The sequence below is a fragment of the Cimex lectularius genome, unplaced genomic scaffold (genome assembly GCF_000648675.2).
Source record: "Cimex lectularius strain Harlan isolate CLEC.00 unplaced genomic scaffold, Clec_2.1 scaffold11, whole genome shotgun sequence".
Taxonomy (NCBI): Eukaryota; Metazoa; Arthropoda; class Insecta; order Hemiptera; family Cimicidae; genus Cimex; species Cimex lectularius.
This window is the reverse complement of record NW_019392673.1, coordinates 2,531,661-2,557,728: the sequence shown is the minus strand read 5'-3', so window position 1 is coordinate 2,557,728 and position 26,068 is coordinate 2,531,661. Positions and strand designations below refer to the sequence as shown.

Here is a 26,068-nt window from a genome sequence, read left to right as displayed (position 1 = left end):
TCATCAGTTTTGGGTTGCTAAAATGGGTGTGATGACTAGTGACCGTTAGTCGATGATTATTCAGAAATCGTGCGATGCGGTCTGGTGTGATGTAGGTTTCAGAAAAACGTTTTCTTTATCGTGCCAACGTTTCGATCTTTAATTGAGATCATCTTCAGGGCCTCGGATTTACAACCAATGTTTACATTTAACAATTAGGATGTGGAAAAAAGTGAATTTATACAAAGCAAAATATATTTTTTATATTCAATCAAAGCATTTCTACTCGCTCAAAGTGTTTCTGAGTAAAAATACTTTGATTGAATATAAAAAATATATTTTGCTTTGTATAAATTCACTTTTTTCCACATCCTAAATGTATTTGTTAAATGTAAACAATGTTTGTAAATCCCAGGCACTAAAGATGATCTCAATAAACGTCGAAACGTTGGCACGATAAAGAAAATGTTTTTCTGAAACCTACATCACACCAGACCGCATCTCTCGATTTCTGAATAATTTTCTAAAATGTATTGGCTTACATATTATTTTACATAACTATGTCTTTTTTCAGCTGCATAAGTTACATTTTTACATACATCTATAAAATATAATTAAATTATGTTATGAATTGCTTTGTCCCCCAACTCGTTTCTGATTCGGAAAAACATAGAGGAGGTTCCCCTATCTTACATAGATCCAATAAGTTGCGTCATTTTCAGCTATGATGTGTTTTTTTATTTTATTCATATTTTTGGTCGTATTTTATATTTAATTTTACATTTTTAACCGAACACCCTTCTTGCATCCTATGCCGATAGCTCTACTAGCCTCTAACCTCGATCTTGCGGTTGCTTCGGAAGTTGTAGAGACAATTAATTAAGGTTTTTAGTTGAGATGAAAAAAAGTTAATGGCACGAGCGGGATTCGAACCCACGATCTTCGGCTAGATACGCCGCTGCTCTACCACTTGAGCTATCGTGACCTCGATTTGCTGGGACACTAATTTCCCATCTCAACCTCCTCCTTTTTGCCATTTTTCAACTACAAACCTTAATTAATTCATTCCATTTTCCCTTCCTGAAGTGAGTGTATTTATTGGCGAGAATGTGAGAGTGTATGGGTGGGTAGTGGTCGGAATATCGAGTACCCCACAGACCCACCAAACTAGTCTAGATTTCTCTTTGTGTGTTTTTGGTAGAAAGAATGTATTTATTGGCGCGAAAGTGAGTGTGTATGGGTGGGTTGTGCAGGAATATCGGGTTCTCCACAGACCCACCGATTTAGGTTAGTATTAGCCTATAATATCTTTTAGAGTGAATGGGCGGAGGCACTGTTGTAATATTAAATGCGCCAGTGGCTCCGCATTTTTTAATTTGTAAATACAGAATGATTGGTTACTGTTTGAGTGAATGTATTTATTAGTGCGATAGTAGTGTATGCATGGGTGGGTCTATGGTGGAATATCAAGTACCCCATAAACCAACCAACCTAGGTTAATATTTTAGATTAATTGTAATTTTAATTGTACATAATGTATGAATGTATTTATTAGCGTGAATGAGGGCGGGCCTTCAGAAGAATATCGAGTACTCTGAAACCCGCATATAGGCTAGGCTAGGATTGAATGTTAGTGAATGAGATAGTTTCAAAGCCTTTTCACCACGTGTGGGAGGGCTAAAAATGTAGAAATAACGTCCCAGAACACAACCAGAAAGATCGCCAGACTTCCTACAGAAAAGCTAATTAAAAAAAAAATTAAATAAAATAAATAAATAAATAAAAATAAATAAATTTATAAAACGTGAGGTGGAAGAAATGTGAGGTGCCGGCAATAGCCCAGGCAGCTAGCCGGCCGGGGAAAAAAAAAAAAAAAAAGACATTAAAAACATATGTTATCACAGAGTATTACTTTAATGACTAGAATTACAGCTTATTAAAATGATATGTACAAAGGATTACAATTAAGATGAGAACACGACACAACTTCGCCTCACCTAAGGTTGGACTGTTACAGTTAGTGAAGGCTACGAGACTCTGGGCACTCTCCATTATGCGCCCTCTAACGGTCGCCACCTTTTTTCCGTTTTTTATAAATTTCCAATAACCCCGCAAATGTTGAGATGGAACTTAGTTCGTCACCATTTAAATTGCAGGCACTCTTCGTTAAATGGATATATACCTTTTCCAACAGGAATCTTCTCTCAAAACCGACCTCTCGACCCAAGATCTCCGGTGCGTCCAACTTGAAAAAATGACCATTCTTTGTAGCATGAGAGGACAACCCTGTGGTAAACTTTTTATTAATACAATCCAATCTATGTTGGTTCATTCTAATAATTTTCTGTTTGTTTGTCCAACATATTGAGCGCCGCAACCACCACAGGACACCCAATAAACCACATTAGATCGTGTGCCAATAGGCTCTTTAGACTTTAAAACGGTATGAAGACTAGAAAGATTATTTTTGTATTTGTAAGCAATTTTTACATTTATTTTATTAGGCATTAATTTTTTAATTCTCTGAGTCACACCAGGAATGTAGGTGATTGACTTGAAGCCAATGTAGGTTCCACCTCAACATTCACCAACGGAATACCAACAGAGTTATTCATCCCAATTCTGAATCTATTCATAAGTTTGAAAATAAGTGCCAATGGATAATGATTTGTTACTAAAATTCTTTTGACTGTTTTTTCATTTTTATCTATGAATCTAGGATCACAGAGGCCTAAAGCGCGGTTTATTAAATTTTTAGCAGCATTTACCTTTAGAGAAAATGAATGAGATGAGTGAAAATCCATGAATCTATTGTTATGAGTAGGTTTTCTATACCAATTAGTTTTTTCCGATGAGAATTTTTTCTCTTCTCTCTTGGGAAAGTATGCATTATTGTTTTAATTGTTGATTGTTAAATTTATATTAATTATGTATAGTTTTTCTTAATAACTAGGCCCTGATGATGGCAACATAATGTTGCCGAAAGGTTGTGATCCCAACACTTTTGTCTTTCTTTCACCTAGTAAAGACCTTAAAGAAGATTTGAACTCTACATTGATTATCTGCAGGTCGATTTACAAATATCATTTCTTCAGTATTTCATCTTGTACGAACGGGATATGTAAATCTGTATGTATAGTTTTGGTTCGATACATAAAACGAGAATCTAGTATTTTTCGTAGTATTAAAGACTGGGCAGTTTGAATGCGGTGGATGTTGGAATGATTGGCTGAACAACTCACTTTCAGTCCGTAAGTCCAAATCGCCTTAACTATGGTGTTTTAAAGCAGCCTTTTAATTTTGAGAGGTAAATTAGAACGTTTTTCGAGAAGTCGTGCAAGAACTCTATATCGGGTCATAACCTCCTGACGATCCGGACGTGCGTGAGGATTCCACGTCAGGCGTTTGTTGATGTACGAGGTACAGCACCTTGTCCGCAGTTGCGAGGGAATTATTGTTTAACAAAACAGGGGGAAGATCTTTTTACGAAGAGTGAACGTAATGTGGGTGGATTTGTCTGTGTTAAATTTTAACCTTTTCTTTTTACACCAAGACTCTAGTAGTATGATGTGTTGGAGGTTTCGAGTGGAAATAACAAGGTCGGAGTTGCTAGAGAATTGCCGTACCGTCTGAAAATGTAAAATGTGATGGTTTCGTGATGAGATGACATGACAGCTGTGAAAACCTGGTATAGGGTAGGGGCCAGAACGCTACCCTGAGGAACACCAGCATGGATAGGAAAATATGCCGAAAGGGAATGGCCTTCGATGACTTGGATGAATCGGTGAGGTAACTGTGCAGTACGAGATAGTAAGAGAATAGAAGGATGCCCTTGAGCATGAACAGCAGGACTGAGTGCCAAACTCGATAAAAAGCTTGACTTACGTCAACAAAGGCTCCGGAACAATACTGTCCCATCTCAAGGGAGGAGGAAATAATGCCAACCACGCGGAAACACTGCTGGACAGTTGAGTGAGGGTTGCGAAAACCAAATTGTTTGGTCTGGGATTATGTTTTTCTATAGTTTTTCTAAAATTTTACCCAAAGTAGGTAGTAGACTTATTGGCCTGTATGAAGTAGTACAATGTGTTGGCTTTTTTGGCTTGGAGAACATCCGAATTAACAAGTGCTTCCAAGCTATAGGGAAGTAGGTTGTACGAAGAACTGAATTAAATAGGTATGTAATGAATATGATGGCCTTTTTGGGAAGGCGTTGGAGAATTTTTGGGGTAATAAGATCAAAACCTGGAGCTTTCTTGGATTTTAGGTGTTGTATGGTAGAATGAACGTCAGAAGATAAAAAAGCTTTAAAAGGGAGGGAGTGAAAATTAATGTTAGGCCTGACCGGCTATATTTACTATATAATATATAAATATATTTACAAAAATATTTTTCAACTCTCGCAATTGTACATTTATGATTTACTTCCCTAGTAATTTTTACATTCTCAAATTTTATGACATGTCCTGCATTTTTAATATGTTGACTTAAACCATTCGTTTTTAATTTTTACATTTTGCTTGTGTAGGTGTAGCCTTTTACATAAAAAATGTTTCGTCTAGAAGTATTTTGTACAGATTCCTTTTAATTTATGTAATACTTCGTTCCTTTTTATTTTTAGTATAGGATTTTTTTATGAGAAATGATAAAGTATGTGTAATGTGTGAATAAAATAGAAAACTTTTAAAAATTTCTTCTTTTTCACCTACTTTTATAATTTTTTCGGTGAGGCCTTCTAGATAAATTAATGTTCCATATTTATTTACTTTATCTTGAATAATTTGTTTCTCTACTTTATTGTGAAAAATCTCTTTCTTTGTTGTCTTACTGTTCTCTCGACAAGACTGTTTATATAATTTTTTATTAGTTTTTATTTTATTTTCGTTACATTTCTCAAAACGAACATCGGATAAATCATACATTTTTCCAACTACATTTTCAAGAATATTAACCTTTTGTACTGTAGGATTCATGAAGATATAGGTCAATATTTCAGAATTAATACTATTATTTTTTGTAAAGGTCAATCGTAAATTTACGGTCTACGGTTTGCATCGCCACTAAACCAAAATATCAAATTTTATTGGTTTCTTTCTCTAAAGTGAATTTTATATTTGTATTTAATTTGTTAAAATCATTTAATCATGTGTCTAACTTCTTTAAGTACAATAAATGGTGAGATCTACATATTTTTTTGGATTTGGCTTATTGCATTTATGGTTTTAGTAGATACCAATACAAATTTGAGAGAAAAAGAAAAAAAATATATATACCAGAAAGTGCGGATATTTTTTATTGTGGATTTTCTCAAATTTGAACGTTAACATTGCATTGTTTTGCATATATAGTTACCCATACTACATATGTTATGCGTACATAATTTTATATATTTATATAATAATGTATTTATATGTACGTTACCAACGCATTGTTTCTTTTGCAAATCTGCAAAAATCTCTCGCAAAACTATTTAATTGATAGTATGAATTGTCAAACTATAAAAAAAACTAGTAATTTTCCCCAAGCAACGACGAGGGAAGATGTCAACAAAAACATAGACATTTTCCACTATTCCGAGGCAGGCATTATCATTGATGGTCAATAATAATAAAAAAAACACATAAGACATGCCATTCTCAAGCGAAGGACTCGTTATTCTTATCCTTTTGACAACCATTCTCGCCATCGACATCTTCCATTATTGTATCCTACGGAAAGGACGTTGGCATTAGGGGTCGTCGGGGGATAGAGTTTCTTTTCCCTTTTCCCCTTTCACACTGGTGAGACTGGCCAACGGTGTCCCGTTTAACATTAACCACCCTCCTTTTCGAATTCTAAAAGGATTATTTTTCCTCTATTTTCCTCTTACTTTACAATATCGCATTGCAAAAAGCAATATCAGTAGTATGCAGGTTTACTCTGTCTTTGATCATCTAAACCACCTAAATACCAAACCATACCCGGATATCAAATTTTGATTAACTATTTTTATTTAAGTTTTTTTTTATATATTTACACTTGAGCTGATTGCTGTGCTTAAGATTCGAGATCAGTTTTCATGTACAGTAAATAAAAACAGCCAAAATGTACACAGCACTCTTTTCGCCTAAGAGCGATAGCGAATAATCAGGAATATATGTCTGTGCTTGACAGGATTGATATAAATGTGCTTAAATTCAAGTTTTTCTAGGATTTGGCGAATTGTAGGATGATGAATGGTTATTTTCGGATTAGGGGTTTCCGACATCTAGGTCATTTCAGCCCCCAACTAAATCTATATTCTATTTACCCTTTCAAACACTACAATCATACAAATAAATACATTCATACACATAAATACATCCATACAGTACACACATTCCGTTTGGTCGGTGGAGTACATGATAATCTTCCACCGACCTGTACTCAAAGTAATATAGATTTGGGTCGATGGAGTACTTGTACAAATATTCCGTCATCGACCCCGAACACACACTCATACGCTCTCAACGTTCGACAGGCGATGATGACGTTATATTTCACCCTCACCCCTCGCCATTCACGCTAATAAATACATGTATTCAGACAAAACATACAGACACAAAACACATATTATATTCAATAAAAAAAACCAATTTCCCCTAAAAAGCGGAACAGGGGCCCCAGAAACTCGCTACAGTGCTCGAGTACCATTTTCAGATTGGATGACATGCCTACACGCTCCCTGTAGGGAGCCAAGGCATGACATGTTTCCAGTATGTGAGACAGATCGAGCAACTTTTCTCTGCATTAGGGGCACCTGCTCTTGGGCCGAAGCCTGTGTCAATCGCCTATGGCCTATTCTTAATCGCGTAAGGACGATTCGTTGTTTCCGGCTCAGGTTCTCGGCCATCTACGAATCCTGCTCTTGACGTGCAAAAGCCTCTCGGACGACCCGGCGCACCGACGCTGCCATCTTTCTTTTATCATGTTCTTTACTGCTAGCTTGTCGTCAGAGGGCCTGGTCGCGATTTTCCTATTTCAGAAAGTTTTTTTTCTTCCAGTTTCTAGGTCAACCTTTTTTAAGTAATTAGCTTGACATTGAATTATTTTCCACACGTTCTAACAATCTGGGAATCCACACGCTGTACCTTTGCAAAATTAAGCAGTATAGCCAAATCAACATGGGGTCTCAGCTCAAAAGCACTGTCAACAATCTACAAGAGCGTCTATATCCCTACAGGAGCATCCTGGGGAAGAAAACTACAAGGTAAAACCAAACAGGTAATAAAACAAACCCAGCGAATTGCTTTACTGAGGACATCGAAGGGGTGCAGAACGGCTTCAAATTCACGCTCTCCCAGTGTTAATGATAGCAACACCCATTGACTTGGTCATAAAAGTTCATATTGCAAAGAGAGAGAGCTGAAGAAGGGATTGCTACTAGGTCTACCCGGCTAAGAGGAGCATGATGCGAATTGGCTAAGAAATGCACCCAACAGCCAGCGCCAAACCTTTCCCAACGAATGGGCAACCGACACCTGGCAAGATGGGAAAATAGTGTCAAGGGTAGGCTTATGAGTTCTTTCCCATCATTAAATAAAGAAAAAAGCAGAGTTGGGTGCAACCAAATTTTAGGTCTTCACAAATGCTTACGGGACATGGAAACTTTGCAGTTTATCTGCACAAATTCAAGAGAGCTAATACCTCAAACTGTCGGTTGTGCAATGTTCCTAAAGACGTACGACACAAGCTATTCATCTGCCCAAGCTTTGTACAATTTTGTTAAGACCTGCGAAACAGTTTTCACAATATATGGTCTCAAGATTTGGAGGAACTTGTGAAAAGCGAACAAACGTATCGTGTGTTCAAACAGCTTACAGAGACCATCCTAGATGGTCGTAAACCAAGTACCTGAAAAAACTTTCTAAACCATATCTGTGATTAAACTGTGATATATTTAAGTGTAAAACTTTAGTTCAGATAATTCCGTGCTGGTTACTTCTTTAAAAATAAGTTAACATTGTTATACAGTACCTAAGACTGTGATCGATCTTAACTGCTTAAATCATTATATTTATATAATTTTGTAGTTTTATATAATTTTTATAATTTTAATTTTATAATTTTATGTAATGATTGTATAATATAACTTTACGAAAAGGAGTAATCAACAAGGGGGAGGCTTATTAGACTAGGTCAGTTTAAGTAATACAGAGAGCAAAAATATATATACGCATAACCTTCCACGTGTCCCTCGTTTAGAGCGAGGCGTTATGCTTCCATTTTCCCCCATACAAGAATATCAGACAGTCTAGAGGCCGAGGTCCGCCGGTTTGGGTCTCCCTCAGGTACGGCGTGGTGGATGGGAAAAAAAGTAATTAGCTTAAAACAAGGAACTTTCATTTGTGATAGATGGCTTATGACAAAGGATTGTCGTTGGTTCTACTGAATTCAATGAGGTCAGGATGGTCACCCATATGGAGTGAAAACGTTGAAGAGATTAAAGACAAATATTTACTTTTGTTTTCTTCGTCGGACGTAGCGAAGAGGAGAAGGGACGTAATTCGTTGTGTTGCTATTAAAAGAGATTTGTTTTCTGTCATCATCGAACTAGTGTATTCTTGAAATCGATGAACTGCTATATATTGTCACAAGTACAAAACCCAGGATAAATTATAGTTTTAGGCTGGGAAAAAGTGTTTATTTTTTTATTTATCCTCGGAATAATAAAGGTAGACGGGAAACGGCCTGGTTGAAGTAGGAAGTGCACTTTTGTTCGAGAGATTTGTGACCGCTCATAAAACGAGTTGTCGGCTTTACGCACTTTACGTGATGGCCCTGTTAAAGCCGCATCGGTTTTGAATTCGGCTCCATGATCCTTTTTAATCCGGTGAATAACAAAGGATAAAAAAATAAGGATAAACAAGACTGTTTGCTCCCTTTTTTACATGTTGGTTTTTTTATCATCGACTATAAACCGCGAACACTTAAAAGTTTATTGGCGTGCTAGTATGTACATGCATATGAAACCGGTCTGATATTTGACAACAATGAAAGCACAAAAGTCATTACAAAAAGTTATCGATAAATGAATAATTATCAAATAATTATTTTTTATCTTTCAATTAATTAAGGTTTTTATTTGAGATAAAAATGTCAGTCTCAGCAGGGGGATTCGAACTACGATCTTCTGCTAGAGAGTGGATCGAGGTAACGATAGCTCAAGTGATAGAGCAGCGGCGTATCTAGCCGAAGATCGCGGGTTCGAAGCCCTCTCGTGTCTCTGACTTTTTTATCTCGACTAAAAACCTTAATTAATTGAAAGATATTAATTGGCCAAGCGGACCACGAAACTGGTGAATTTAATAAGTTTAAATGAAGTATACCTTCACTAAAGCTCTCCGTGGCCATTTCATTTGTCATCGAGAATCAAATAGATTACACGTCATTTTAAAAATGGCAAAAAGGAGGGAAAATTCAAAAGGTGGGATTGAGATGGGAAGTTAGTGTCCGAGTGGATCGAGGTAACGATAGCTCAAGTGGTAGATAGCGGCGTATCAAGCCGAAGGTCGTGGGTTCGAATCCCGCTGGTTACACTGACTTTTTCATCTCAACTAAAAACCTTAATTAGATGAAAGATATTAATTGGTCAAGCGGACCACGAAACTAGTGAAATTAATTTTTATTATGTATAATTATCTGTGTTTTTGTAAACAAATGAGGGGGTTAGGCTACTCGCGTTACACTTTACCAAATAATTTCAAACATCCAGAGTGACATAAAGTTCGTAACGGTGGTCTAATTTTCAACCTTTTCGCAGAAATTGAACATTTAATGTTTTTTTCCCAGCTAATACGGTTTTCGTCATAAATCTACTAGCTCCTGAACTATTCATTTTTGGGGAAATAAAAAATAGCATTAAATTTTGTTTAAATTGACACAATTCTAGAAATTTCAATATAATTTCTGGCAAAAAAACAAGCACTAAATCATTCAAAAAATGCTTTAACATGTAAACATTAAAGAATTTTCATTCATAATTTTCTGAACTATGACATACAACCACAAAAACCGATGTACTTACATAAAGGCCTGAAGTATCTTGAAAGGAGTTTTTTTTCGTTTTGGATTGAATTTTTTGAGTTATTTTGTTGTGATTTATGGAGGAAAAATGATTTCGGTTTAATCCGGATTCAAGACTGATTAAGTACTGAATAAGCCGAGGCAGGGGCAAACAGTCGTTGCTGTTTAATCCACCGGTCCTCGGCCCATTTTCACACCAAATTAGTTTATAATATTTGACGTCAATAGTTGAACTTTCCCTATTCAAGCCGACAGAACGTTTAAACTTCGTGCCATAAATTTCTAAATTTAATATGTGTAGAAAAGCGAAATTTGCAATTCTGTTTGTACAATTTACCGGAGAGCTTGGAAAATTTCATAACAGCTTCTTCGTTTAATAACCTTTCTTTAATTACGACGAACCAAAATGCAGAATTTTTACTTTAAAACGGTAAAAAAGTGGTGACGGTGTGAAAAAAAGCGGGACGGGGTTAATCTAGTAAATCAACTTTTGTCCTGGGTTAAATTTATTTCCCAACTCTAACTTAATATAAAAACAGCAGAAAAAGAAAGAAAAATGAAACAAAACACAAAAAAAAGAGACAACAAATATAGCGAAAACCAAGAAAAATTGGATAAAATAATCTAAACTAAAAACAGACAAAAGAAGAGCAATACAAAAGTTGTAAAACCCAGTCCTAATAAAAACACCCAATAAAACCTAATAGAAAAGTAGAAAAAAAATCGGAAAATCGGATGAATAATATATTCTGTAAACCTAGCTTGATCCTGTCCTGGCCTATTAATGTTGAACCCTATTTTGCTGAAGCTTTCGAAGAGCCAACCCTTCCTATTATAAAGTGATTTACACTCAGTCTCCTGGCGACTTCTCGCTGACTGCATCATTCCTCTAATAATGTCCTGACATTGTTATACTCTCCCAAATTCCTGACTGGTACCATTGAAAAAGATTTAAGCATAAGAATAATATCAAATAAAATCTAGGAAAGAAAAAGATTAACTGAAAGCGATCTTCAGACGTAGCAGAATAGAAGTAAATAATGATACTTTTGGAACAAATGGGATAAATCAGTACAAAAGTAAACAAAGGTCGTAAACAAAGCATTATTTACTGATTATTTTGATTACGATAGCTCATAATTATCTGTTACAAATGTAGAAAGGTAATGTATTTAATTTTAAACTAAATAAATTAAGTGGTGCTTTAAATTTCTCCATTAGTGAGCACAGCGTATTCGGCTACTCGTGTTGCAAACATTGCCATTAGATTCTACATTGAAACAGGAACCAAAAAGTCTTAATTAACAACATGCCTAATCTCAACGGTTTCCGAGTGATTTCACTTTTTCTGATTTTTTACGATTTCACGGCCTTGCTTCAAATAAGCAATGATAATTCCAAAACTAAAAGCTTTTGAAAAAATCCGTTAATACCACAGAAAACTACGTTAAATTTCCAATAAGGTGTGATTAATACTAAACTTGTAAATGTTCGTGAAATGAGCCTTTTAGTAGCAAGAACTTTGAAAAAAAATTTTTCAAAGTTGAAAAACTTACTATGGTGATTTTAAACTACTATCTCCAAACCTAGATACCAGCAAATTTCAGAAAACGTTCTCCATTTAATATCGTTTTTAGTGGTGTAATTTCTTTTTTTAGTACTTTTTCAAATATGAAGAAATTGATGAAGGAAAGGAAAAAACAGTGTAGTGTGAAGATAAGAGTAGAAAATTAAATAATTAATATAGTTGGAATTACAGCTAATTATTAAATTTGGATAAAAGAATTTCTAAAAATGAATAAATCATGGTTTAATTGAGACTGCTCTATCATATAAATTAATCATTTCGAAATCATGTTTAACCCAACCAGTGTAAGATGCTTGTTAAATCATAGAAAGCTTTTTAAACATTTCCTTTTTTTTATTACTTTAATTATTTTGCCTGTTAACCCTGTAATAAATATAAAACCAATATACTTTTTTATTTTAGTGCTCTATTATCTTTATTGAGGTTATTACAGATTTTTTTCGTTTTCTGGAGCTGTATACTAGTTAATATTAATAATACAGATATATGCTAAATTTAAAATAACAATATTAATCATAAGACGATAAGAATAAAAAAAGTAAATAATTAATATTATTACAATGCAGCTAATTATTATATTTGAATGAAAAATTTATAAAAATCAATAAATCATGTGTTAATTGAGACTGCTCTATCATATAAATTAATCATTTCGAAATCATCTTTAACCCAACCTGAATAGGTTGCTTGTAAACTCGACTACATCAATAACTGTAGGTTCTGCCTCTACCTTTGACTAATTTGTTTATATGTTCTATAATCTTCCAATCCCGCCATTAACCCAGAAACTCAAGAAGTGCTTTTCGTTAGAAGGGTGAATAGGTTGTAGGGGATTAGCTTACCCTCCCAAATCAAATTTTATCCCTGATAAATCCTCTCAAAACGTACGGACGTTTGTTTTATTTATCCGACTGCAAAGGATTTATGCATCTTTTAGTGATGTTCTCGCCGTACGTGTTGACGGTAGCCGGATCGAAATGAACCAGAGGAGAATTTATGACGGAGGGCCCTTCTAAATGGCCAATCCTTGTAATGTTCTCCTGGCGAAATGGACTAGATAACTGGAGGATCGTCCCTCCTCTTCGTTTGTCCCAGTCCAAATCGCTTGTTATCCAGATTCGGATCATCCCAACAGATGACTGCTCCTTGTTTTATAAAAAATCTTTAAACAGAAACCTGATTACATGAACTCTGGAACAACTGTATCATTGTTTTGAATCGTTGTACACCTAAACTCTGATCTTTTTTATATCGTATTTGCATTAGTTTACCTGCATTGAAGTACGTTCTATTGAAATTTTCATTCATTCGCTTGCTATTATTAATGTCATATGTGCAAAACGTACATTATTATTCAACTTACGGTTCCAGGTTAAAATTAGTTTCGAACTTGCATCGCCTCCACTTCAAGAAATTGTGGTTCGCCCGACAGATAAGAACAAAAGAATCTCCTACTTATTTACATATACATGGGAATAGGTAAAGTTGGAACACTTATCCATTTGCATGCCTGCCATTTCGTTCCTTTTAAACGATACCATTTCCAAATCAGTAAAAACTCCTTGAACAATCCTTTGTTCTAAACTTTGTAATTGCTCTCTTGTTTTGTTTATCTGCCGTTAATTATTAGATTTTTTATGTTTTAAAGTGTGTAGTATCTTAAATTAAATTATTTCGTCAAAACGAACACTGTATATTTTATTCTGTGTTCTTTTTTCTTGGAACCAATCAGAAATTCAATCGTTTGAAGACATTTTTCGAAGGAGTAGGTTTCTTTTCTTACAGAGGCAGACAGACCTAGGAATACATTCTTTCCTTACGGTTTTCTCATTCAGTTGACACATTTCGTATTCTCCCTGAAAATGTTCTGGTTCTCTCATGTTTGTTGTTTTCTCCTTGAACGATTTCTTCTTTCTTTGACTACACTTATGCAGTGAAACTACACGAACTTGAATTTTCTGCCTTCATGTTGGTTATTTTCCTATTCTTTTATTCAGCTCATTTTTTTATTGCCTGTGTATTGCAATTATTATACAGTAACTCCTTAACATTCGCGGGAGTTTGGTTCCAGAAAACTGGCGTGAGTGTTAATTCTGCGAATGCTGAGTCAATTTTCCTATGCTATAAAGAGGGTTCCATGAAACAAAAAAATAAATTTTTTATTCAAAATAAACGTAATAGAAGACATAACAGTGTTTGTACAAGTTAATTGTTTTCATTGTTTGTATTTTTTGATGTTCAAGTAAAGAAATAACATCTATTACGTTTTGTGGTCCGATTGACTAAATAAATGCTTTTCAATTAATTAAGACTTTGGTTGAGATTAAAAAGTCAGTGTCACGAGCGGGATTCGAACCCACGACCTTCGGCTAAATATGCCGCTGCTCTACCACATGAGCTATCGTGACTTCGATCCACTCGGAAAATTCAAAAGCTTGTTGAAAGGGGAAGTTGGTGTCCGAGTGGATCAAAGTCACGATAGCTCAAGTGGTAGAGCAGCGGTGTATTTAGACGAAGGTCGTGGGATCGAATCCCGCTCGTGACACTGACTTTTTTTATCTCAACCAAAGCCTAATTAGTTGAAAAGAAATAACTATTAATTGTTTGCTGTTTCCCCGGATAATTAATTCCTTTGAGAATTTCCAAATAAGGATTTGAAACAGCCTCGACATCTCTTTTCAACTTAAAACTTCCATTGAAAAATGGGTCGAATGTTGGTCCATTAAAGCTAAAAACTTTCCCTGGGGTGTTTTGAAGAAAAGTTTTGAACTGCATAAAAATGTAAAAATGTAACATGTCCAAAATTTTATTCTTTCACCAAGGGTCAGCTATTATTTTTCAGGTTTTAGAAGAGGGGGCATTTTCCGACACAACTTCCACGAGAGAATAAAACAAACTGAGAAGAAAGAAGGAACAGTATGTTGAAAGCAGACAACAATTAGAGTCTCCAATCCATTTTTCAAAGAATTATTTTCAATACGAAAATAAAATCTCTTGCTGAAAATCCTCCAGTCGACTGAGAGGCAACGACTTGAACAGAAAATGCCCATATATTTTTTTGTGCATCTCTGTTTACCTCCTCTACGACATCTTTTTCGGTTTCTTTAGTATGATCTTCACTAAAAGGAGATCGAAATCGTTTTATTGCAATATCGAAACACAAAAGCAAACTAAAACGAAGACTCAAACTAGTTGAATTTATGCAAACTACTTCTTATTTTCTTTGACGCTAGTTTAACGGAACATGATAGGGTTTGTTTTTATAACAGAAATTCAGTTTTTACTGGTGTGGTGAAATTTGGTAAAGATTTCAGAAGTTATGCTCATTTTTATGAAGAAACTTGAGATTTACCGACAAAAGTAAAAAAAAATCAGAAATATCAACCCGTATTGTTGAGAACTAGACAGAGGTCAAAACAAATGTTTTTGTTCGATTTTTGGTGTAAAAACACATCTTGTGAAGTTTGACCCATTTTTCGTAAGTAAAGTTCCTTAATTGACTTCTTTTTTAACTTTTTTAACACTTTTGCTGCAAAATTGACGTTCTCACCGATATTTCTTTGAGCCTAATTGGATTTGTTTTAGGGAAACAATTGAAATAATAATTTGTCCGACCGAAGACGCAAAAACTTAGCCTATTTCGTCCAAAAGGTAGCAATTCCAGCCCGGTTGGACGCGTTCCAAACAAAAATCAATTAACGAGCAAAGGATCTTCTGCACCCTGTCCTCCGATGGTTGTGAAATTACTGGAAAACAACGGAAAATTAACATCTAAACTGATAAGGCGGATTTTGTGTCGTAAGTAATCAACCCCGGTACATTTGCGTTAGTACTTTGATTTGAAACAAGGCAAAAAACACGGCTTAATGAATCCTTAATGGATTTAGTTAACTGCCTTGTACATTGATAAAGATTCTATAATCACAACCAGCTCATTCTTGTACTTTATTGTTTACGTTTGATAAAACATAGATTTTGCATAAACTAATCTTTATGTAAGGTCTTGGTTGAAATGAAAATGTTATTGTCAGGAGCGGGATTCGAACCCACGACCCTCGGCTAAATACGCCGCTGCTCTACCAGTTGAGCTATCGTAAGATCGATCTACTCGGACGCCAACTTCCCATCTCAGCCTACCTTTCGAATTTTCCCTCCGTTTTGCCATTTTTCATTCCAACCATTGCCTTACATAAAGATTAATTAATTAAAAGAAGTTATTTGGTCAATCGGACCGCGAAATATAATGGATTTAATAAGAGAAACGAAGTATAACTTCACTAAAGCTGACTGTGGCCATATGTGTCGCCGAGAATCGAATCCTGATTACACGACATTTGAAAAATGACAAAAAGGAGAGAAAATTCAAAAGGTGGGGTTGAGATGGGAAGTAGGTGTCTGAGTGGATCGAAATCACGATACCTCAAATGGTAGAGCACCGGTGTATTTAGCCAAAGGTCGTGTGTTCGAATCCCGGTCATGACACCAACTTTTTCCTTTCAACCAATACTTTACATAAAGATTAGTTTATGCAAAATCTATGTTTTATCAAATGTAAACAATAAAGTACAAGAATAAGCTGGTTGTGATTATAGAAGCTTTATCAATTTACAAGGCAGTTAACTCCATTAAGGATTCATTAATAATTGAATTTGAAACTCTTGTTCAATAAAAATTGAATAATTAATTGAAAGAAGTTATTTGGTCAATCGGACCACGAAATATAATGGATTTTGCATAGTTTCCGTTTTGTCAAAATCACCGCAATATTTACCGTCTTTGAAATAACCTTGACGCTATTCGAGGACTTTTTGCATAACGGTTTTGTCGCTAACGCTAAGCTTCCTCGGGAGTTTGTAGTAGTTCAGATTATATGCTTGCAAGCTTGTAAACAAAAGTTCGCGCATGTTATGGATTTTTTCTTGATTTCAGATGTTGGGCAAATGCTGAGGGCCTGATAATTGTAGAAGCTATAATGATCAAGTAATAATAACGGCGCGTGATTCGGGGTAGGTTCAGTTTAAAAGAAATTAAGGTCGAAAAGTGTCAAAAAATCTTAAAAAAGAAGCTTTAGCTTGCAAATTTTTGAAAAATAAAATTAAATATTACAGTGCAGTTAGTTAACTATATACATTGCTCATTATAACAACATTGTAAACCTTTCTCTTAGAATTTTAATATTTAAATTGTATTTAGTCGTTTCAAGCCGAAGGGTCTGCTTTCACCATTGCCGTGTCTTTATTTGGAAATAGTTTTGCTTCCGACGCATAACTCTAGGATGTGACCAGGCCCACTCGATCAACACAGCAAATGAAAAGGCACTTGAAGAAGAAAAAGACTCTACTCCCTCTATGTGGCCCAACCATTCGATAAATTCCATTCCAGCCACCCACTCAAAACTTATCGAATCGTACCTTGTTAACAGGTATTTCCTTTTGCATATTCATCACTGAAACCGGAGTGCAACAAAGCACTGTTTTAGACACCTGACGTATGTATGATGTACGACGCTCTTCTCTGGTAATCTACCAGAATTAGAAAATACCACGGTAACATTCACTGATCATACGGCAATAATGGTGGTTGGTAAAAGTAATGCAGAATAAAACCGTAACTCTCGAAAACACAAATGGCAAAATGGAGATAAAAGCTGAATGAAGAAGAATCGATATCTACATACTTCATACAACGGAAAATTTAATACATTCCAACCCGCCTCAATGTCCTGATCCCTCTACCTTGGCATAACATAAAATGCGCAGTTGAGATGAAAAACGCACGTGAAATTTAACAACGCAACCACAAATTCAACATCAAATTCCGAGAAATGTACCATTTGATGGGCAGAAATCCTCGATAACCGATTGAAAGTAAGTTTTTACTTTATTAACAAGTCCTTAAGCCCTTTATATTATAACATTGATGGCATCGTAATGTGAAATTTTAAATTATCTATCTATTACTGGTAGCCTTGCCCAGATCACCAGCTTTCTCGTTTCCTCTTACTCATAGGAATCTAATTTGTTTACCTTTATTCCTGATATCGTTTAATTTGTTAATAATTTTAACTGACAATTCTGAACCGTATAACATATGTAATATACATATTGGAGAGTTTGGAAAAGGGCGCTAGACTAAAAGAGGGCGCCACAAAAGATAGAGTTTTTCGCGCGGAAAAACACCCCTCGGGAATAAAAGAAAGGATTTTTTCTCTCTCTTCGCCTTGGTGGTCGACCACGTGAATACGGGTTATTGATTTTAAGTCTCTCCTAAATTTGAAGAATTAACTTTTTATATCACAGCTGAGTGCAAATTGTAAGTAAACTTTTGTGTATAATTTTTATTGTTTGTTTATCAAACATTTTATGTTTTTCTCTTATTTCTTGTCAATTAGAAGGATTAACTTTTATTAAAAATTTATTTTGTTTTTTTCTTATTATAAACCCTTTTTTCTGAGGAGATCCACTCACTTACCATAAATACTGGTAGCAGAGCGTTGTTTCGATCCACGGACTTCTGGTGGGAGCCATTTGATGGGCAGAAATCCTCGATAACCGATTGAAAGTAAGTTTTTACTTTATCAACACGTCCTTAAGCCCATGTGGACTGACTACACAACCAGCTCATGGACGAATGTGACTAACCGTTCAGTGATACAGAATCAATGCACCCTGGGTTGTCAGAAAAGACGATCTCACGGTGACTTCCAAATAGAAATTAATACAGGAAGCTATAAAGCTGCTGCTAATCATCAAAGTGTTATGGCAGCAACTGCATTGTGATAACCCGGACATCAACGTTTGTCTTCGTCGATACGGTATGCTTGTCCCCACCCGGCCGGTTCGGTGAATGAAGAAAAACAAAGACGAAGAGGTCTTGGTTTTGGTCCGTGAATAACGGAACATGTTTTTTCCTTTTATGATCGGAGGACAGCGATGACCTCGAGAAAAAGGAGACCAACCCGGCACGACAACTACGGCTGCACATGAACTCCCAGAAAGGTAATAAAACTTTTCTTTCTTATCACCCACGCTTCGAAATTTCCCCATACACAATAATATCATATTCGAACACCAAGTTGCGGAGGCTACGGTTAGGCGTTGATCGTATTCCTCCGAATCTCAACGGCCTTGAATTCAAACACAAAGTGCTTCAAAATGGGAATGTTTTTAACACCGGAACACCGCGGGTTGATATGTCTTGTGTAGTTTTCAACCCCCTGGAGAAAAAAATGTGTCAATTTAGCAATGCCATCCACTGAGAACATTGGTAGACTATGGTTACCGAATAGTCAAACATATTTCAAGTCTGTCGTTTGGCATTTACATCCACGCTGGTTATGTAGTAGACCAAATTTCAAGTCAAATACCATACAAACTACACTAAGAAATCTCACAAAACATAAAAATCATAGATTGTATTATTAAAAACTTTTATTCTAACGGTAAGAAGAAAGAAAATTCAAATTTTATATAAAATGATATGCTACATGCAGTCAAGGAAAGCTTTTTGCCATTTACAATAAATTGTCGGCAGACTCGAGAATCACCCTGGGGCAAACCTCAGTCTTATATATTCAGCCGCTGAGTATGTTTTTTGGGGTGCTGTCAACAGCTAAGCCAACTTAGCATCCAACAAATGCACTTCCGAATCCATTCCTACTCACGTTCAATTTGAAACAAATTCACTCCTATTTACATATCACTCATTCAATTAAGGAAGCGGAGTACTCGAAATATTCCTTAAGTAGTAATAGTCCTTGAGTAATATTCCTCCATTACCCTTAACATACCCAACTAACCTAATTGATGGTAGGCAAAGAGAAAGCTTAGGCTCTCATCTCTTTAATTATTGATTAGCTTGATTTTTAAATTATTTTAAATTATTCAGAAATCGTGAGATGCGGTCGGGTGTGATGTAGGTTTCAGAAAAACATTTTCTTTATCGTGCCAACGTTTCGATCTTTATTGAGAACATCTTCAGGGCTCAAAGTGTTTCACTTCTGTAATTGTGTCATTCTTGCGTGTCGTGTTGAGAGTGCCCTAGGATGCAGGAATGGCACAATTACACAGAAGACAAACACTTTGAGCCCTGAAGATGATCTCAATAAAGATCGAAACGTTGGCACGATAAAGAAAATGTTGTTTCTGAAACCTACATCACCAGTATCTCACGAGTTCTGAATAATTATCGATTAACGGTCACTAATCACCACACAAATTTATTGAAAATAGATAATAAAATTAAATCCTTTACCAATAATGCAAAATCGGGAAATCAACAAAAATTACCCTTTGAAAATGAGATTGATATAGCTCTAGTGTCTATTCTAATTTAATAATAAGAATAATTCATTAGATTTCGTAGTCCGATTGACCAAATAACAGTTTTCAATTAATTAATCTTTATGTAAGGTACTGTTTGAGTTAAAAAAGTCAGTGTCACGAGCGGGATTCGAACCCACGACCTTCGGCTCAATTCGCCGCTGCTGTACAGCTCTATAGCTCAAGTGGTAGAGAATAAAATAATAAACAATTAAATTCACTTATTTCGTGGTCCGCTTGACCAATTAATATATTACAATTAATTAAGGTTTTTAGTTGAGATAAAAAAGTCAATGGCACGAGCGGGATTCGAGCCCACGATCTTNGCCCTGAAGATGATCTCAATAAAGATCGAAACGTTGGCACGATAAAGAAAATGTTTTTCTGAAACCTACATCACACCAGACCGCATCTCACTATTTCTGAATAATTACCGATTAACGGCCATTAATCACCACACATTATTTTAAATAGAAATAGGAGAAACATTTTCTCTATATCAATCATAATCGTACCACAAAAGTATTTCTAAGCTCTCAATACTGTTCTAGCTGTGAAACATATGAAGTTTAACTCGTCTGCTCAGAAAAAAAAATTATTAAAGTTAAAAATTAAAAATAAAATCATAAATCGTTTAAACATTGAAAAATTATATACAAAAATTTGAATAACAAATTTCACCGTTATAATTTTTCAAATTTCAAGTGTTGACATAAAATGCTCTTTAAACCCTGAAAGAAAAACCAACCTCCTTGCCAGTTTGGTTCCATTACTCGGCTAAATTGTACTTTATAAATCATAATGAAGTGATCTTGCCACATACAACTCATTTCCGACAGTATGAGCCCGGAGGGAAATCACGCACTCTAGAAATGCCGCGAGAGAGGGTGGAACCGAAAAGATCTTACCAGGCAACATGGGTCCAATTTAATCATATCTGCTTTTGTAGATTTTGGTTAGAATAGAAGCTTGATTTTATTTTTATATATGAGTTATACGCTCAATAATAAAGTTTGTACTTCATAAAGGAGATTTGTCACCAACTTATATTGAAATTTGTGGTCATTAAACTTTTTTACTTGAAATTATCAAATTCATTTCAAATATCGAAATTCCCAACAAACAAGTTTAAAAAAATACGTACTGATTAATGTAAGTAAATACTCGACATAATAATGATATGAATGTTTTAAGTTTAAACTGAACATCATTGTACGCAAAGCCTACACCATTAATTATCCTATGTATAGAAATGGAAGTTCAAAGCGAGTTTGTACAAGTTCGCGAACTTATTTCATTAATGAAGTTGTATTTTGTATTCTGACAAATCATTGTTGTCTTGGATTCCGCCACTCAGTTATAACGGTGTATCTCCACAAGCAAATGGACTCGTAGAACACCAACACCGACTATCTATAAATCCATCAAATTCAGAACTGAAGAAACGATGCCTTACTTCAAATGCTCAGCCGCGGCGTTGTTTTATAGAGTTAATATTACCGAGCAAGTTATTTTATCGAACAAACAATCACTTATTACCCAAGTTTCCTCGCATAACTACGCTCTGCTATCATTACAGCCAACTTTGACAACTAGACATGATAAGAAACCGACGTTTGTTCCCTCGATTTGTCGACTTGCGCATAGGAATACCTATTCAAACTCGTCGGCAAAGCCGACGTGTTCAAGACCGTACATCGTGAAGCGTCAGACTAAAAATTTCTTCGACATAAACATCACATCGAAAAGAGTTTACTGTAATAAATGGAATCTTTCGGTCAACCTAAACAAATCCAAAATTATGGTTTTTCTTAGGGGAGGCAGGCTTGCGGCTAATGAACGCTGGTATTTTAAGGGCTCTCGCATTGTAACAGTCAATGAGTATAAATATTTGGGCCTAATTCTCACTCCTAAACTTTCACTCAATGTTCATCTCAAGCGAAAAACTCATATTGCAAAATATGCAATGAATTCAATTTGGGCTAAATTCACTTCCAATAATCTTGTCCCGGTGTGCAGCAAATACAGGCTGTTTTTGGCTCTTTGCCGCTCGATTGTGTCTTACGCTTCCCAGGCTTGGGGTTTCCAGCGCTATGAAACAGTTGAATCCGTACAACGCTATTTTATCCGTAAAATTTATCACCTCCCTTCTTTCACGCCTAACTACATGATTTACCTCGAAACCTCCGTTGAACTTTTGTTTCAATTTACATTACAGTTACATACTTCCTATGTTTACAGGGTCCTAAATCTTCCTAACTACCGCCTTCCTAAGAATACAGCGCTGGAAATCATAAGATCCAAAATATCATGGTTTTCTTCCTGGAATAACTTGGCTCAACAATTTCAGCTGAATGACAATTTTTCCCTGGACAATCTCAAAGAGTGGCCACTTTTACATTCAAAATTAATTAACAATATCCGCACTTCTCACACAGTGAAATGTCTCCTCCATGCTCAGAATTCCTCTAGATTTTTGCTCTATAAGGACCTTAATATCAGTCAACCTTTCTTGAACATAGCGCAAGATTCTAAAATTCCGTCCATTCCGCTAGCTCGCTGGTTTTTCAAAATTAGGTGCGAGTTACTGTACCTCAATTATAACCCCACAAGAGTCAATAGTTCCGATAGGTGCTCTCTCTGCAACAGGCAGGCTCGAGAAGACTGTTTTCATTTTCTAGCAGAATGCCCAGTTTTAGCTGAGTTCCGAGCACGGCATATAGGCTTGCCCACGTTGACGAGAGAGCACCTAATCTCTTTATTATATAATCCCGAGTCTTTAAATCTGGTAAAGTTTGCGATGGAAGCCTGGAACTACAGGAAAATGCTTGTTTTTTATTTCAACTATTAAATGTTTACTGTATATATCAGAGACACCCTGGTTATTTATATATTATACATTATAAATAGATATGTTGTTATTTTAGTTTATTTATATAGCTTTTTCTCTCTCTTTTGTTTATTCCTTAAGAAGAAATATGTTCCTTGTTTATTAAAAATGTATAGTCCGACTCCGGCAGACGGTTGATAACCATTGCCGAAATGTGCTTTGTGATTATGTACAATTTTTTTACTCTTTTTTGTTTATCTAATAAAGTACTTTTGCATTCATTCATTCATTCATTGATCGGGCCAGCATAATAGCAGCATCATGGAGAAACCCCATTTTACAAGAAACGACTATTTCTCAACCAAAACCAAAGATTTCTCCAAAGTGTCCTTCTAGCTCTTCTTAGGAGTGTAATGATTAATGAATAGTAAATAACTGTTGAAAACACAAATCGTAAGAAGAAGAAAATTCATAAAAAAATTTGGATGGCAACGCGATCACGCTACTCGCGTTTTCAAGGCTTAAATGTCTTTAGATTTGTAAAATATCGAGAGAAAATTAATTTAGTTTTTGGTTTTATTATTGCATAATTAAGTTTTTCTGGCATTCACCTATTGTCCTCAGCTATGTGAATAATTGGTCATTTACAGAGTCACAAGCCACAACCAGTTCGTTTTATAAAATCGACCAAAGCCCGATAAACTCTGAAGTTTTCTGTATGTATTAAAAATTTGTAATTATAAGGCTTTGCAATTTTGCATTGATCTACCATATGGAAAAGATTCGTTTGTTTTCTTTTCAAACTTTTTGCAGTGCCATAAGACATGGTCCGCGTTTTCAACTCGGTTTCAAACCGTACACAGGTCACTGTCTTCCTGTCCAATCATGTGTATGTATGCTTTATAGATACAATGGTTTGAAGTAGTCTGCCTATTGCGATAGTGTGTGGTGATTAGTGACCGTTAATCGATAATTATTCAGAAATCGTGAGATGCTGTCTGGAGTGATGTAGGTTTCAAAAAAACATTTTCTTTATCGTGCCAACGTTTCGATCTTTATTGAGATCATCTTCAGGGCCTGGGATTTACATTGTTTAAATTTTACAAATAGATGTAGGATGTGGAAAAAAGTGAAATTATACAATGCAAAAATTTTGTTGTTTGTTGAATTTTGTTATATTATTTTTCAAACTAAGCCTACATGATTCTATATTTTATCCTTCTGAATAGATACAGATATCATCTGCTAACGTATAAAAAATAATTAATTAAACTAAAATAAATATATTTACTGCTGTTCTGCAAGATTACTGTTTCTAAAAAACTTGGAAAAACTTGCCATTTCGTAATGTAGGCATTGATCCTGGCCAATGGAGGCCGATTCGAGAAAGGAAAGGGCCATATATTTACGAGGTTGTCACAAATTTTTATAATCTCAAATCATTTTATGTCAAAAACAACAAGCAAGCAAAACATGGTTAGACGAAAAACATTTAAAAATAACTTCTAAACAAAGCCAACTTTATGAGAAAAGCTTATCTCTTCCAGTCAGTCTACCGTCGAATCTGTTGTCTATTTTCTTTGCGTCAGAACGGTTTTACGACTAAGAGCTTCATATCGTATGACAAAAATAATCAATAGAGATTGCAAATAAAATATCAACCATTAAAACTTACGAAAAAGTAAATTTAATTAATAATCAATTTTAAGTAATTATACTTTTTATCTAAGGCCTTGGTTGAGATGAAAAAGCTGTGTTACGAGCGGGATTCGAACACACGACCTTCGGCTCAATACGCCGCTGCTCTAAGCTATCGTAATAATACCGCTCATGACACTAGCTTTTTCATCTCAACCAAGACTAGATAAAAAGTATAATTAAATAATATAATTAATCGGTCAATAATGAAAGAACTATATGGTTTAATAATAAATCTTTACGCATTTTATTTTTATTAATTCTTTGTTTATTATCAACGATCTTTTTTTTTTTCCAGCTTGAAAGCAATTTGTCTCCAAACATTACAAAAGATGAAGCCTGAAATTCAACTAAGCCACAGACCTTATTAATTAAATTAAAAATTTATTTTATTTAATCATTTTTTTAACGTAAAATGTGTATTGTACTTGGTACACAACACAAAATTGTTTATCATAGGCTTCCTTTGGGATCTTAATTAAAAAGATAAATTAACACATTTAAATTGTAATTAGGATAATTATTCTGTGATCAAAGAAAGTATGCTTAACATCCAGGTTTCTCTGAAGAAGTAATTAATTTCTAATTACCTTTTGGTTGTTCTTTCCATATTTTAAATCATGCTAAATTCAATTTAAGTAAATTTGCTTTTTTTTTTTTTTTAAATAAATTTTGCGTTTTGTTAATAGCAATAAAAAAACTTAAAAATGGGAACCCGAAGAGCGTTTATATCTGTAAGGGGGAACATTTTCGGTGTTGATCGACAGCCGGAAGGGTTAGAGAGCAAACAGGCCTGACAAAGGGAAAGGGCGACGTAGGCTTTTAGACTTTTTACTACGGCGAAGGGCAAAGGGCCTCACGAACACGTGTCGCCCGGGACAAAACTAAACTGGCTTAAAGCGAAAAGCACCAAATTTTCTCACATCGTTGACTTTTCATAACAAGCCTAAAAGAACGCGTCATTTTTGTTAGCTGGCAGATCACTAACTGAAAAATCTAATTATAAGTTTGTACAATCTAAGAAAAAGATACAAGCATAGTAAATTATGCTATATTAATTTACATTTTAAACGTGGGGGTTGTAAAAATAAAATAAAGAAAATTTAATAATCTAAACAAAAATGTAATTTATGTTAGACATTCCGAATTAATTTATAAGGCGGAAAGGGGGTCGCAACAGTTTATGAACAGGGCTCATCACTGTAAGGCAGGGGTGCTCAAACGGTCGATCGCGATCGACCAGTCGATCGCGAGTGCTTTTTGAGTAGATCTCGAGAAGAAAAAAATTTTTAATAAGTAGGTAGGTAACTAAACTACAAAAATGTATTACGTAATAAAATAACACTGCTTGCGGCAAAAGGTGGCTTTATCAAAGGAACGCGCGGCACTTGTCAAAGAAAAGCCGCGTTGTTTCTAGACTAGTAGACAGTACAGTCTAGTCTAGAAACAACGAGAGACAGTACAGTCTAGTTTCGGGCGGCGCGTTTGACGGGAACATTCGAGACTTTCGTTCACGCCGATATAAATGTTGTGCCTGCAGGAATTGGAGTCATTCTGAATTGTAACTTGATGGCGATACTACGTCGATACAAAGTTTATTATTAAATA

General features: G+C 35.2%; 1 protein-coding gene across 1 annotated transcript in view; it reads right to left on the bottom strand.

Moving 5' to 3' along the window:
- Positions 1-26,068, bottom strand: part of LOC106668297 (glycine receptor subunit beta-type 4-like) — a 484,524-nt gene that overhangs the window by 150,332 nt on the left and 308,124 nt on the right. The window lies entirely within an intron of this gene.